The sequence below is a fragment of the Dendropsophus ebraccatus genome, chromosome 3 (genome assembly GCF_027789765.1).
Source record: "Dendropsophus ebraccatus isolate aDenEbr1 chromosome 3, aDenEbr1.pat, whole genome shotgun sequence".
Lineage (NCBI taxonomy): Eukaryota > Metazoa > Chordata > Amphibia > Anura > Hylidae > Dendropsophus > Dendropsophus ebraccatus.
In genome coordinates, this window is record NC_091456.1 from 94,602,914 (window position 1) to 94,616,064 (window position 13,151).

Consider the following 13,151-nt stretch of genomic DNA (forward strand, 5'->3'; position numbering starts at 1 on the left):
CTTTGTTGTTATGACTGTCTTGGTATGCTATTTTTCTCTATAACGTTAAAAGAAATAAGAAGACACTTTAAAATAAATAAATAATGGTATTCATTGCACAGGGACAATAAGATCACATTATTCTATGCACAAGCAGCTGTCTGAGCTATGGAACAACACTGTGTGGCCAATGCAGAAAACTGTAGGAGTAAATAGATAGGATTACAGTATTTATAATGTATAGTTACTAATTCGCTCATTAGAGCATATGACTGTATTCTAGTCTTAATAAGCTAGGCAGAATAATATCCCAAGAAACTACATAGAAGGCTTAGAAATGACAGAAAAGCATGTGTACTAAATGGAGAGGGGAGAAGGCCATTATCAGACTTCTCTGGAGGAGGCATATTTCGCCAAGGAAAGGGGGATCTGGTACTCAAAATCCAAAATGCCAAATTCTTACCTCCCCTAACTTTTGCTTTTAAAAGAGTCAGCAGACCACCACCATTACATTAGATGGCTACTGGTCCCTTCAAAACTGTCAGGTTCAGCTGACACTTACCTAATGTGTATGTCAGGCGTTAACTGGGGTTCCCCACCAAAGACACATACTCACAGAATATGCTATAAATAACTCATAATATGGTTCTCCAATCTGCCAAGAGAGGCAATTACAGGCCACTGCACTTAAGGGGTATAGTTTTCAAAGTGGGGTCTTTGAGGGACTTTGACTTTCGCACTCCTTTGCAAACCTAATATGGTGCATGAAAACACAATAATAAAAAAAGAAGGCCCCAAGATCCACAGGATGCTCCTTTACTTCTAATTCACATTGAGTAAGACAGGTGGAAATTCCGAGCGAAACCCCTGCCGTGGAATTGACATTTTAATTATTTGAGTGGAGAGGAGCGAGGAGCACATTACATTGAGACAGTGAGGCAGGCGGAGTTTTGAGCGGGGTCTGCGGCCAGGGTTCTGCTCGGAATTTCTGCCTGTTTTACTCAGTGTGAACATACAGTACCTAAAGACTGTGTCCATGGGATAGAAATTAAAAATTTGCAATTTACTTAAAGAGTTAACAAAATCTTAAAGCCTTTGATGAATTATTAAAGGAGTGCAGTTTCAAAAATGTGGTATTTTATGTGATTTTATAACATACAGGCCTCTCAAATCCACTTCAGAAATAAACTGGTCCCTAAGAAAAAAATCTGCTAGTTTTCTGCCTAACTTCTAAGCTCTCTTAAGTCTTATGTCTCTTAAAAAAGTAAAATAACATTTACCACATGATTTCTACATTAAAGTAGACATATGAATGTGAATTATTAGCTTATTTATTGTATGTGCCATCACTATTTTTTTTAAAAACAGAATGTAAAATGTTGCCAATCATGTCAAAAATACAAATTTTTACAAAATTATGCTAAAGATATCTATATCATAAAAATAAAAGTCTGTCTGTCTGTCTGCCTGCCCTCTATAGACTTCCAAACGCATGAACCGTTTGACTCCAAATTTGGCCCACAGATACATTGGGTGCCTGGGAAGGTTAGAGCGAAGGTCCCGTTCGTGCCAGATATACAGGAGGGGAGGGGGATGAGGAAGAGCGCCCCATAGAAATGAATGGGGAAATATGTACACTGCTTACACAGGTGATATAATTACCACTGGTATCAAGTTTAAGGGCATGTAGCCCGAAACATGTCGATCCTTTGGACTAGGAGTATCTGTTTCATCTTCAAATAAAAGTTTGCTTTTATGGGACTGGATATCTGGAGCCGGACAATCTTCTTTCTATATAATTACCACTGCAGCTCTCCAGCAAAAACGGCAGTTGGAAGCCTTAGCAACCAATAGGATTACTACTTTCATTTTCACAGGGAGCTGGAATCTGGTTGCTAGGGCAGCTGCCTGAGAACACATCCACAGAAATAACTGGTAGATCCCCTACTCCAACTGTACAGTACAGGTATATGGGACACTACAGGTATACAGGACCCCAAAACTATACACTACAGGTATGCAGAACCTCCACTAACTATATACTACAGGTATACAGGACCCCCTACTCCAACTATACACTACAGGTATACAGGACCCACAAAACTATTAACTACAGGTATACAGAACCCCTAAAACTATACACTACAGGTATACAGGACCCCCAAACTATATACTACAGGAAAACAGGACCTCCACCAACTATATACTACAGGTATACATGACCCCCAAATTATACAGACCCCAAAAACTATACACTACAGATATACAGGACCCCCAAAACTATACACTACAGATATACAGGACCCCAAAACTATATGCTACAGGTATACAAGACCTCCACCAACTATATACTACAGGTATATAGGACCCCCCCAAACTATGCACTACAGGTATACAGCACCTTTACCAACTATATACTACAGGTACACGAGATCCCCAAAGTATACACTTCAGGTATACAGAACCCCCAAACTATACACTACAGGTATACAGGATCCCTAAACTATACACTACAGGTGTACCGGAACCAGATATAAAATACAGATATCCAGGATGCTCAAACTATAAACTACAGGTATACATGACCTCCACCAACTATATACTACAGGTATATAGCACCTTCACCAACTATATACTATAGGTACAGTATACAGGACCCCCAAACTATACAGTACAGGTATACAGCCCTCCAACTATACACTACAGGTATACAGGACCCCCCTCAACTGTACACTACAGGTATACAGCCCCCCCCACCCCAACTATACACTACAGGTATACAGGACCCCTAAAAACTATACACTTTAGGTATACAGAATCCATCCAACTATACACTACAGGTATACACAAATTCCACTGATTAACTCAGATGAAACAATATCTTTTAGAATATTGCAGTTTCCTGTCAAGCACCACTTGCAATGACAATAAACAAGGCACAAGGCCGTTCATTGCAGGTGGTGGCATAAGTCTGGATTCTGCTCCAGAGTTGTATCAGGTAAAAATCTTTACCAATGTCAATGCACTTGGCAATAAAACTGCCAATGTTGTATATAACCAGGCTGTAAACAACACTGCCAATGTTGTATATAACCAGGCTGTATACAACACTGCCAATGTTGTATATAACCAGGCTGTATATTACACTGCCAATGTTGAATATAACCAGGCTGTATATAACACTGCCAATGTTGTAGATAGCCAGGCTCTGTATATAGCATTGCCAATGCTGTATATTACCAGGCTGTGTACAACACTGCCAATGTTGTATATAACCAGGCTATGTATAAGACTGCCAATGTTGTATATAACCAGGCTGTATACAACACTGCCAATGTTGTATATAACCAGGCTGTATATTACACTGCCAATGTTGTATATAACAAGGCTGTTTATTACACTGTCAATGTTGTATAAAACCAGGCTGTATAATACACTGTCAATGTTGTATATAACCAGGCTGTATATAACACTGTCAATAATGTAGATAGCCAGGCTCTGTATATAACACTGCCACTGCTGTATATTACCAGGCTGTGTACAACACTGCCAATGTTGTATATAACCAGGCTACGTATAACACTACCAATGTTGTATATAACCAGGCTGTATAATCAAGCTAGGGGACCTGGTAAGCCTGTTGGGAAAAATACATTTTGTGAGTACATTTGTGTATTCTTTGTGTATCAAGGATGAGTCTGACTTTCTTGAGTAATGCATTCCCTAAAACTGAAGACAGGATTAAGAGGTGTGGATTATGGAAGATGTTAGGCGTAAGTCATTAGAAGAGTGTTGAGCATGGGTGTCAAACTCAAATACACAGTGGGCCAAAATTAAAAAAATTAGACAAAGTCGCGGGCCAACCTTGATATTTATTGAAGAGGGCATTTGGCGCTCCTGGCACTGTCAGATTTGTGTGCTGCATTCCTGGCACTGTCATAGGTGTCTGTTTTCCTGTGCGGTGCACTATGGTAAATGATAAGATAAATTTCTCTGATATAGTTAAACCCCAACGGTTACCCAACGGTTACCCCAAGCAGTAGGAAATCCCATAACTGTACCCTATGCAGTATCCAGCCCCTCCAATAGTGTCCCAGTAATCAGCCCTCCCAATATTGCCCACATAGTAGCTAGCCCTACTATTGGTGCCACTCATAGTAGCCATATAGTAGCCAGCCCTCCCAATGGTGACCCATATAATAGTCAGCCCCCCAAATGTCCCATATAGTAGCCAGCCCTGCCACTAGTGCCCCATATAGTAGCCAGCCCCCAATAGTGTCTTATATAGTAACCAGCCCTCCCCCATAGTATGTTATATAGAAGCCAGCCCTCCCCCAGTCTCCTATTTAGTAGCCAGCCCTCCCCCTTAGTATGTTATATAGAAGCCAACCCTCCCCAAATCATTTTTACAGTAGCCAGCCCTCCCCAATAGTATGTTATATAGAAGCCAGTCCTGCCCAAGTCTTTTATGTAGTAGCCAGCCCTCCCCCATAGTATGTTATATAGAAGCCAGCCCTCCCCAAATCATTTTTACAGTAGCCAGCCCTCCCCATAGCATGTTATATAGAAGCTAGCCCTCCCCAAGTCTCTTATATAGTAGCCAGCCCTCTCCCTTAGTATGTTATATAGAAGCCAGTCCTCCCCAAATCATTTTTACAGTAGCCAGCCCTCCCCATAGCATGTTATATAGAAGCCAGCCCTCCCCAAGTCATTTTTACAGTAGCCAGCCCTCCCCCACAGTATGTGATATAGTAGCCAGCCCTCCCCAAGTCTCTTATATAGTAACCAGCACTCCCCAACAGTATGTGATATGGTAGCTAGCCCTCTGGATCACATACTGCTAGGCCACAGGCTAAAAACTGCTTGTGGCCTACAAGATTATAATATGGGAGGTCTGAGCGGCCGGTCGGACCTCCCATATTATAATCTGCAATGTCGGCAGGCCAGATTTATTAAAACAAGGAAATAGTCTGGCGGGCCAAAAATAATGGCACCAGATTTGTCCCGCGGGCAAGAGTTTGACATGTCTGGTGTAGAGCATAGGTAGGATGGTAGATTGAGATGAGGGAGGACATATTGTATAAGGAGGTACGGCACTGTGGGGAGCTTTGTGGGTGAGTGAGAGTTTGTCAGGGACTTGCTGTATAGGGGTTATGGTTGCACCACAAACAGAGATAGAATGTCAGGTGTCGATTGGTTAGCAGAGAGAGGAAATACATGAAAGAGAGAACAAATACATGAAATACCAATAGTACCCGGTAGTGTGGCAGTTCAAAGTGGGGTCGCGGACCGGCCCCTCCTCTGAGCACCCCTAGTGGCACCAGGATGTACATGTACATCTTGGGTCGGTGCTATCTATTCTGATCCCATTGGGCTTTGGCATAGTACCGACAAGACGTGGACGTATCCATGGATACCTTAACCTCTGCCCGCATAATGGATTTCACACTGATCGGGTTAGCTTTGTGACAGATACACTTTAAATTCACTAATTAGAGCATTGTCCTTTGACTGGAGAACCTCTTTCCCATTGCAACAAAACTGCAACAACAGTAATGTTACATAAGATGTGTTGGTTAATTTAGTTTCTTTACCCACAGAGAAAGGTCAAAGATGTTACAACTGCCAGTAATAGTCTGCATGCAGACAGTGTTGTTTTCTTCTAACATAAGTTCGAGCATTATATCTGCACATCATAATTCAGCACAGCTCTTTATGTTTTATTTCTGTTCCTTTGAGTGATATATTATTACTGTTACATCATCAGATCTTTTTATCTACTGAAAAAAACTACTTTTCTTTTACATACTGCTTATACTGGTAATATAAAAGCTAAGTGTAGAATGAACTAACTGGCCAAAAGTTTGGGTGTTAGGAATGTGACTTTGCGCTCCTCAGTCCGTGCCTGTCTGTGTTTGCACTGAATGAACTGTGTATTACTTTCCAGCCACACCTGCCTTGCCCGTCAGACTTCTGGCAGTGCAGGGGTTACTGCACTGCTAGATCTGTTCAGCTGAGCTTGGTGCTGGGGTCAGGGCTGGTCCAATCAGCTGCTGGACCTAGTCTCTGATCCAGGATAAAAAGCAGTCAGCTCCTCATTTCCCTGCTGGCTATTAGTTGTTTCTAGTCCCAGCTCCCCTGCTCCTTTCCCAGCGTTCCCTGTCCTAATCCCCTTGCTATTGCTCTACCCGTATTCTGACCTCTTGCCTGACATTTGACTATCCGCTCTCCTTCTGATTTTGTACTGCGTTGTCTGTTTGGTTTTGACCCTGCTAGTTGACTATCCTCTATTGTGTTTCGTTTGTCTGTCTACGTTTTGTGTATTCACCTACGCAGTGTAGGGACCGACTCCTTGGTTGTCCGCGACCGTTTAGGGTCGACTGAGGCAAGTAGGCAGGTGACAGTGGGTGGGTTCAGATCTAGGGCCCACTGTCTGTTGTTTTGTCTACTCCTGCCATTCGTGACATTGGGTTTACAGCTTTTGACTGTATCCATGTTTTCCAGGCAGTCCTCAGGCTGCATCCACCTTCTCCAGGCAGCGGGATTTAAATACATTTGCAGATGACACTAAACTGGGAAAAGTAATAAACACAGAGGAGGATAATATAATATTACAGAGGGATTTAGAAAAGCTGGAGGCTTGGGCAGAGAAATGTCAAGTGATGTTTAATGTGGATAAATGTAAAGTTATGCATTTGAGCCATAGAAATAAAATACAATTATGTGCTAAATAAAAAAAACACTAGGCAAAACTGGTTTCAAAATGGACTTAAGGGGTATTGAGGGGTATAGAGCAATTACTGCCCAAGCAGGCCCATAAAGGCCTTGTGTAATAGGCCCAGCGATCGCTAGAGTAATGAGCAAATGCTCACTCATCGACTGACTACATGGCTTTAACCTGCAAAAAATACATTATTCGTTGGCCGCACAATTGATGTTTGTCCAGCAAATGATACCAGTAAAGGCCTGCAAGAATGATCCATGCCCTGCTCACTCAATAACTTGTGTAATAGGTTTGTTAAATGGGGAAAAAGAGAGATCATGTTTTGCAGGGGTCAGGCTGTGTAACACAGTCCTAAGAAAATGATGTTTATCTGTCACTAAAACCTGTAAAGTGTAAATGCTAGAGTAAAGGAACAGTAGTAGTTTGCTATTGTGACACCTGCACATGCATAAATCTCTGATCACCAATACCACAACAGGGCAAGGGATAATTCAGAGGAATTGCAGGAGAATCAGAGCAATATATATGGAAATGCATATACGTGTGGGGAGAATTACATGAAACAGAAGCCTGAGTTTGACAAAGTATATAGATATTGGAGAAGATTCTTAGAGATATAATTGCATATATCCACACTAGTCATATTCTTAAGGTTTAAATAAAAAAAAAAGCCTACTTTAAGTATTTATAATTGCACCAGACGGTAGTTTTAGGCTATGTTCCCACAACATCTTTTTTGCCCATTTTACGGCTGCCTTTTTGGACAGCTGTCATTTTAGTGCCAAAATACAAACGCATTATGCATATTATGGCCGTAATTTGCATAATACATCTGTATTTCAGCACCAAATGACAGACATCAAAAAAGGCAGTTGTAAAATTGACAAAAAAGATGTTATGGGAACAAAGACAAAACTGTTCTGCTAAAATACATAGTAAGAGCAGCATTATATGGTATATAAAATATTTGTAGTACAATTTGTACCAGTACAAATTTATAAAGTAATGTGTACTGCATTCAAACTGAGTATTAGTAATTGGAATTTCCCATATAAAAATCCTGCCCCGGAGTTCTTGATATTTATGTGTGATCTAAATTGGAGACCGTGCCCTGGGACTTGCTCACAAAACAATTCTTTTTAAGTTGCTTGCTGAGGTTAGGACAAAGCAGATCCTTCCTGGCAAGAAAAGACACAGTTTGGCTGTTTGTTATTGAGTCTGGAGCCAGACAAGGAGTAATTAGATAAAAACCACAGACGTTTAGCGGGCACATAGCCCAAAATATCATACAGAATACACACTGCCTAGCGATAAGGAGGATATGTTCATGGTGAGGGGGCAGGAACCAAAGTATCTCATGGATGATCTCAGTGATGGAGAGAGAGATGGAGAAAGCTGTACAACAACAAATACCACAAAATGGTCACATAATCAGCGGAGCAGTGAAAAGTATTAATAGCTGTAGAATAAGACAAGTTAGATTTCACAATTACACTATAGTATGGATATAAAATCATACACTGACCTCATTTACGCGGCCATATACAAATATCACACAGATATGTTTTTTCTTTATAATCTATAGGAATTTTTTCTATTAGATCAGTGCTGATAGCGAGCAGTGGTGTGCTTTATTAGTCAGTTTTTACCCAATTATAACCACAAATTGAATCTGAGCAGAAATATCGATCAGTGTCTTTTTCGGCTTCATTGACTTTCATTGGAAAAACAACAGCCCAATACTGATGACAATAAACATGGTTTAAATTGAAATATAGAAGAAATATGGTCATGGAGATTGCAGCATTGACTGAGATTGACTCGGTAGCCTGGGTTCACGTTGCAACCCATTTTTTTAATCGGTTTTTGCAAAAAAAAAAAAAAAACTATAGAAAATCGATGCATCCATTGTGATCCATTTTCTATTGACTTTCATTATGAAAAACGGATCAAAATGCATCAGTTTTTTTAACGTACACAAATGCACACAAAAATTAGGGCGAATATGTTATAAAACACGGATGCTTTTTGATCCTTCTTCTACAATAAAAGTCAATGGAAACAATTGCACACAATTGGATCCGTTTTTTTCAAAAATGGATTGCAAAAACATAGTGTGAACTCAGCCTTATTCAACAAAAGCTTAGGTCAAAAATAATTGTGTGGCTTCATTCACATACAGTAGCAGTATTTTGGCCAGTATTCTACATCAGTATTTGTAAGCCAAAAAAAAACACAAGTTGTGTGGGGTCCGCACAATTTTATACACATTAAAAAAAAAAAAAAAAAAAAAGTAAGCCTGCTTGTGCTCCCTCAGTGTCCTTCTAGGCGTCTTTAGTATCCCCCATCAGCTTGTTTTGTGTATATTTACTTATCAAAGCACGTTTCTGTCCAATTTTGCTGTTGGAAACAAAGAAAAGTAACACTGGCACAAGAGCACTCTGTGCTAAGTAAATATTAGAGATGAGCAAACCTCGAGCATGCTCGAGTCGATCCGAACCCGAACGTTTGGCATTTGAGTAGCGGTGGCTGCTGAACCTTGATAAAGCCCTAAGGCTATGTGGAAATCATGGATATAGTCATTGGCTGTATCCATGTTTTCCAGACTACCTTAGAGCTTTATCCAAGTTCAGCAGCCCCAGCTAATCAAATACCGAACGTTCGGGTTCGGATCGACTCGAACCCGAACCCGGTTCGATCATCTCTAGTAAATATACATAAAACAAGGGCAGAGCAAAATTCCTATGGAAAGGACAACTCATGCTCTGGCAGACTCAACATGAGGGAATGAGCTGTCCCTATTGGACACTCAGCAGGGCCAACCCCAGGATTTTTGCGGACTCTTGGACAACAGAGCCTCAGCGGACCCCTCATCCATCCACTATCACTTGAGAAACCACTAACACACAAACTCGCACACACTGACACGCACACATTACTGACACATACACTACTGACTGACACATTGACTGACACACTATTGACACACATACACACATTACTAAATGACACACACATACAAACATTACTGACAGACACACACATTACTGATTGATTGACAAACACACATATTACTAAATGACACATACATTACTGACTGAAACACATGTACACACATTACTGACTGACACACGTGCGCACACATGCACACACACACACACACACACACACACACTACTTACAGCTCAGTCTTCTCCCTCTTCCGCTCTGTGGGGCTGCTTTCCACACTGAAGTATTTAGGACCTTCTGATCATGTGATTAGGTCCTTTATCCCTCTCTCTCTGCAGGACGCTGACATGTCCTGCACTTTCTTGGTTTTCTGAAGTTCAGCCTGCTCACCTTGCAGTACAGTGAGAAGGCTGAACTTCACAACACCAGGCTCCGAGTAAGGCCTGGTGTTGTGAAGTAAGCACTGTGCTTGTGCCGGCCCTGGGTAGAAGCAAACTACAGGTAATGCTTCCTGCTATAGAAATTCTATGGAAATAAAATAATCATTGCATTCTTTTTCTGAAGAGTATTGCAAAAAGTCTGTCTTTCTTCTGTTGACTTCCCCAGAATGACAACATAATCCTAATAAATATGTTTTAGACAATGCATAATCTATGAAAAATTTAGATTATTATATAATAAAATGAATAATTTGTGTACATATACTCGAAAGAACATTTCTACAATACAGCACTTCACTGAATAGTACCATTAGTGTTATTAGTTACTGTGAGGTGGCAAATGTTTCACATTTTCTTCGCTCAGACGAAGGTGTGCAGCTGCCATTTTGGCTCCTTTCATATTTTTGCAGGTTTAATTATGTTGAGTGGGAAGCATAAAAATTGCTTATTTACAATCAAGCAAACCTGTTAACTATTGCTAGTGCCTGTCTTCTTGAGAAGCTTAGCAACAACAGCTCTTTAAAGATCTAACTTTAGAATTACAATATAATGATTACATAGCAGATCAATACCACAGCCTAAAGATATTAAATAAAAGATAAACAATGAAATGTATTTTTCTATACAACTATGCTACAGAGGCATGCCACTTCTTTGAAACCTATTGAGCACCTGTTGGTCCAATATTCCTTTTCCATTGCAGTATGAACATGCTCTTCCACAGTGTTCCTGATCTTCACAGGAACTCTGACATTGGAAAGAAAGACAACCCTGATGCTGAAGAAAATCTTCACTTCCTGGTCCACTCTATCTCCACTCTGTCCTCCCTTCTGAAACCAAATTGACATGATCTTTGTCTGTTCTGTTGCCAGGCAAGCTGTAACAACTCATCTGTAACTCCAACCTCCACTGACATAACTTTAATCAGTGAGCACCTGGCCAAGGGGTAAGGAAACAACAAAACAGTGACAGCCTCCTGAGCAGTATAGGGGAAAGAAGGCACACTTGTTTCATCTCTCTCTTTCTAATCTATGCAGAAGCAAATTGAGCCAGCCATTGACAGATGGTACAAGATAAGGCGGGTACTTGGCAGCTGGTTTGGAGGTGCAATACATGTTAGGAAATGTAGTTTTCAGGCTGCCGTCATCTTGGATATAGACAGGCTTTTAGAAAAACGTGTAAGTTAGGAAACAGCGGCAGATAGAAAGATTGTGGGGGGGGAGGGGTGCTCAAAATACTCCGGGTGATTTGGTGAGTTGGTATGGGAGTATTTCATTTTTTAGCTCTTTGATAGAATACCCCTTTAACACCCCCCCAAAAAATATAAAACCCTGTTTTATTTTCAGTGAAACATGGTAGTACTAAGAAATAGGTCTCTCCTCTCTATGGTGCAAACCCAGCTTCCATAGTTAATTAGTTTGAGCAATATTCTGGGGCTTTTTCCTGACAACCCTTAATGAATCTGTCCCCGATATCTTCACAGCTAATAAAGGGAGCCTGTCAGCTTGGAAATGCTGGAGGATGCATCATATTATAGAGGAGGAGCAGCTGATTGATATATAGTTTTGCAAGAACATTGGTTACATTTATAATCTATTCATGTAAATCATTGTTTACTCTGGGCTTAAACATCCAGTAGGTGGTCCTAGTCAGTGATAAACAGTTTCTGTATTCAAACTTATATAGTAAAGACTGTCAATCACTGGTAAGAAGGAACTCCTCAGTCCAAAATAAGCAGAAATTTAAAAACTTTTACCACAAAATATATATTAGTCTGCTTGACTCTTGCTGCTCCATAACATGCCACTCCATTACAGTTTCTGCTCAGACAGTATGATCAATTTGACAGGTTCCTTTCAAACTGCATGCTTAGATCATGCACCATTTTCCTGCTAATAGCTTTCCTTAAAAGTGAAAAAATATTCAACCCTTTCCCGTATTATCTATTAGCTTAGAAAGGATAGGATGCTGCAAGGTAACTGTTAAGGCTAGGTTCACACTGATAGTCTTCTCTCCGCCACAGATCCATTGAGCTGTACTGTTTTTAAACCACACAAACGGAATCTGACGTATATGTCCAACACCCCATTCATTTCTATGTATTTTTATTGTGCTCTGTTTGTCATATTTGTGCTCCGTTTGCGTGTATTTCGTCAGGGTTCCGTTTTTGTGAATTATAGTCAATGAGGACGGATCTAAACAGAATGTATTTCTGTTTAGATCTGTTTGGAAGTTATCAGTTTTCATCAGTTTTGTCACTAAGCATGCGAAGAAGAAGTGAGAAACCAAAGAAATAAAATAAACTGATATGCAAACGGATGCTGACTGATGCAAACTGAACATTTTGCAATTAGTTTCCATCAGTCTGCTCATCAGTTTTTTGGTTATCCATTCAATTAATATGGACGGATCCATTAGCAAATAAGAAAAACGTTAGTGTGAACCCAGCCTAAGTTTATTTTACCCAGACATAAAGATGTTTTTGTGTGCTTTAGTCCACTAGCCCAGAAGACTGCATTTTACCATGTCTAAAAGCTGAATTTTCAAGGGAAATAAATGCATTAAACTGACACAGATCTGCAGGGATCCTCAACGTCTGTTCCCATCATCTTTGCAGATGGCAGTTTAGTGCAATTAAAAGAAAAAACTTTAAGAAAAATGTAATTAGCACATTTTTAGACAGATAATGAACAAATACTTTAACCTGTTCAGCAGCAAAACACCAGACTGAGACTGATTGCAGACAGGGATCTGTAAAAACAGGTCACAATTTAATAACTGGTATTCCTTTTCCTGACTAAAAAAGGTGAGCCTTATTGAGACACGGCAGACTCCAAGCAAAGGTAAATCAAGCGGGTCCTCCACCAACATTAAAGGGGTACCGGGGGGGGGGGTGTCTTAGTTTTGTATTACATGGTTGTTCATAGTTTTGCAGTTGCTCAGAACTACAGTTGCTAGAATGAATTGCTTTCCCTCAGCTGTTCATCACAGTCCTCCCATAATTCCTACTTTCCTCCCATAGCACAACTGTCAGTTCCCTGCCTAGAGCTATTGCTGAA

The 13,151-nt window shown here is 40.4% G+C and overlaps 1 protein-coding gene across 5 annotated transcripts in view; it reads right to left on the reverse strand.

The window, feature by feature from the left end:
• The window catches only part of NCAN (neurocan), a 156,961-nt gene that overhangs the window by 105,994 nt on the left and 37,816 nt on the right, over window positions 1-13,151 (reverse strand). The window lies entirely within an intron of this gene.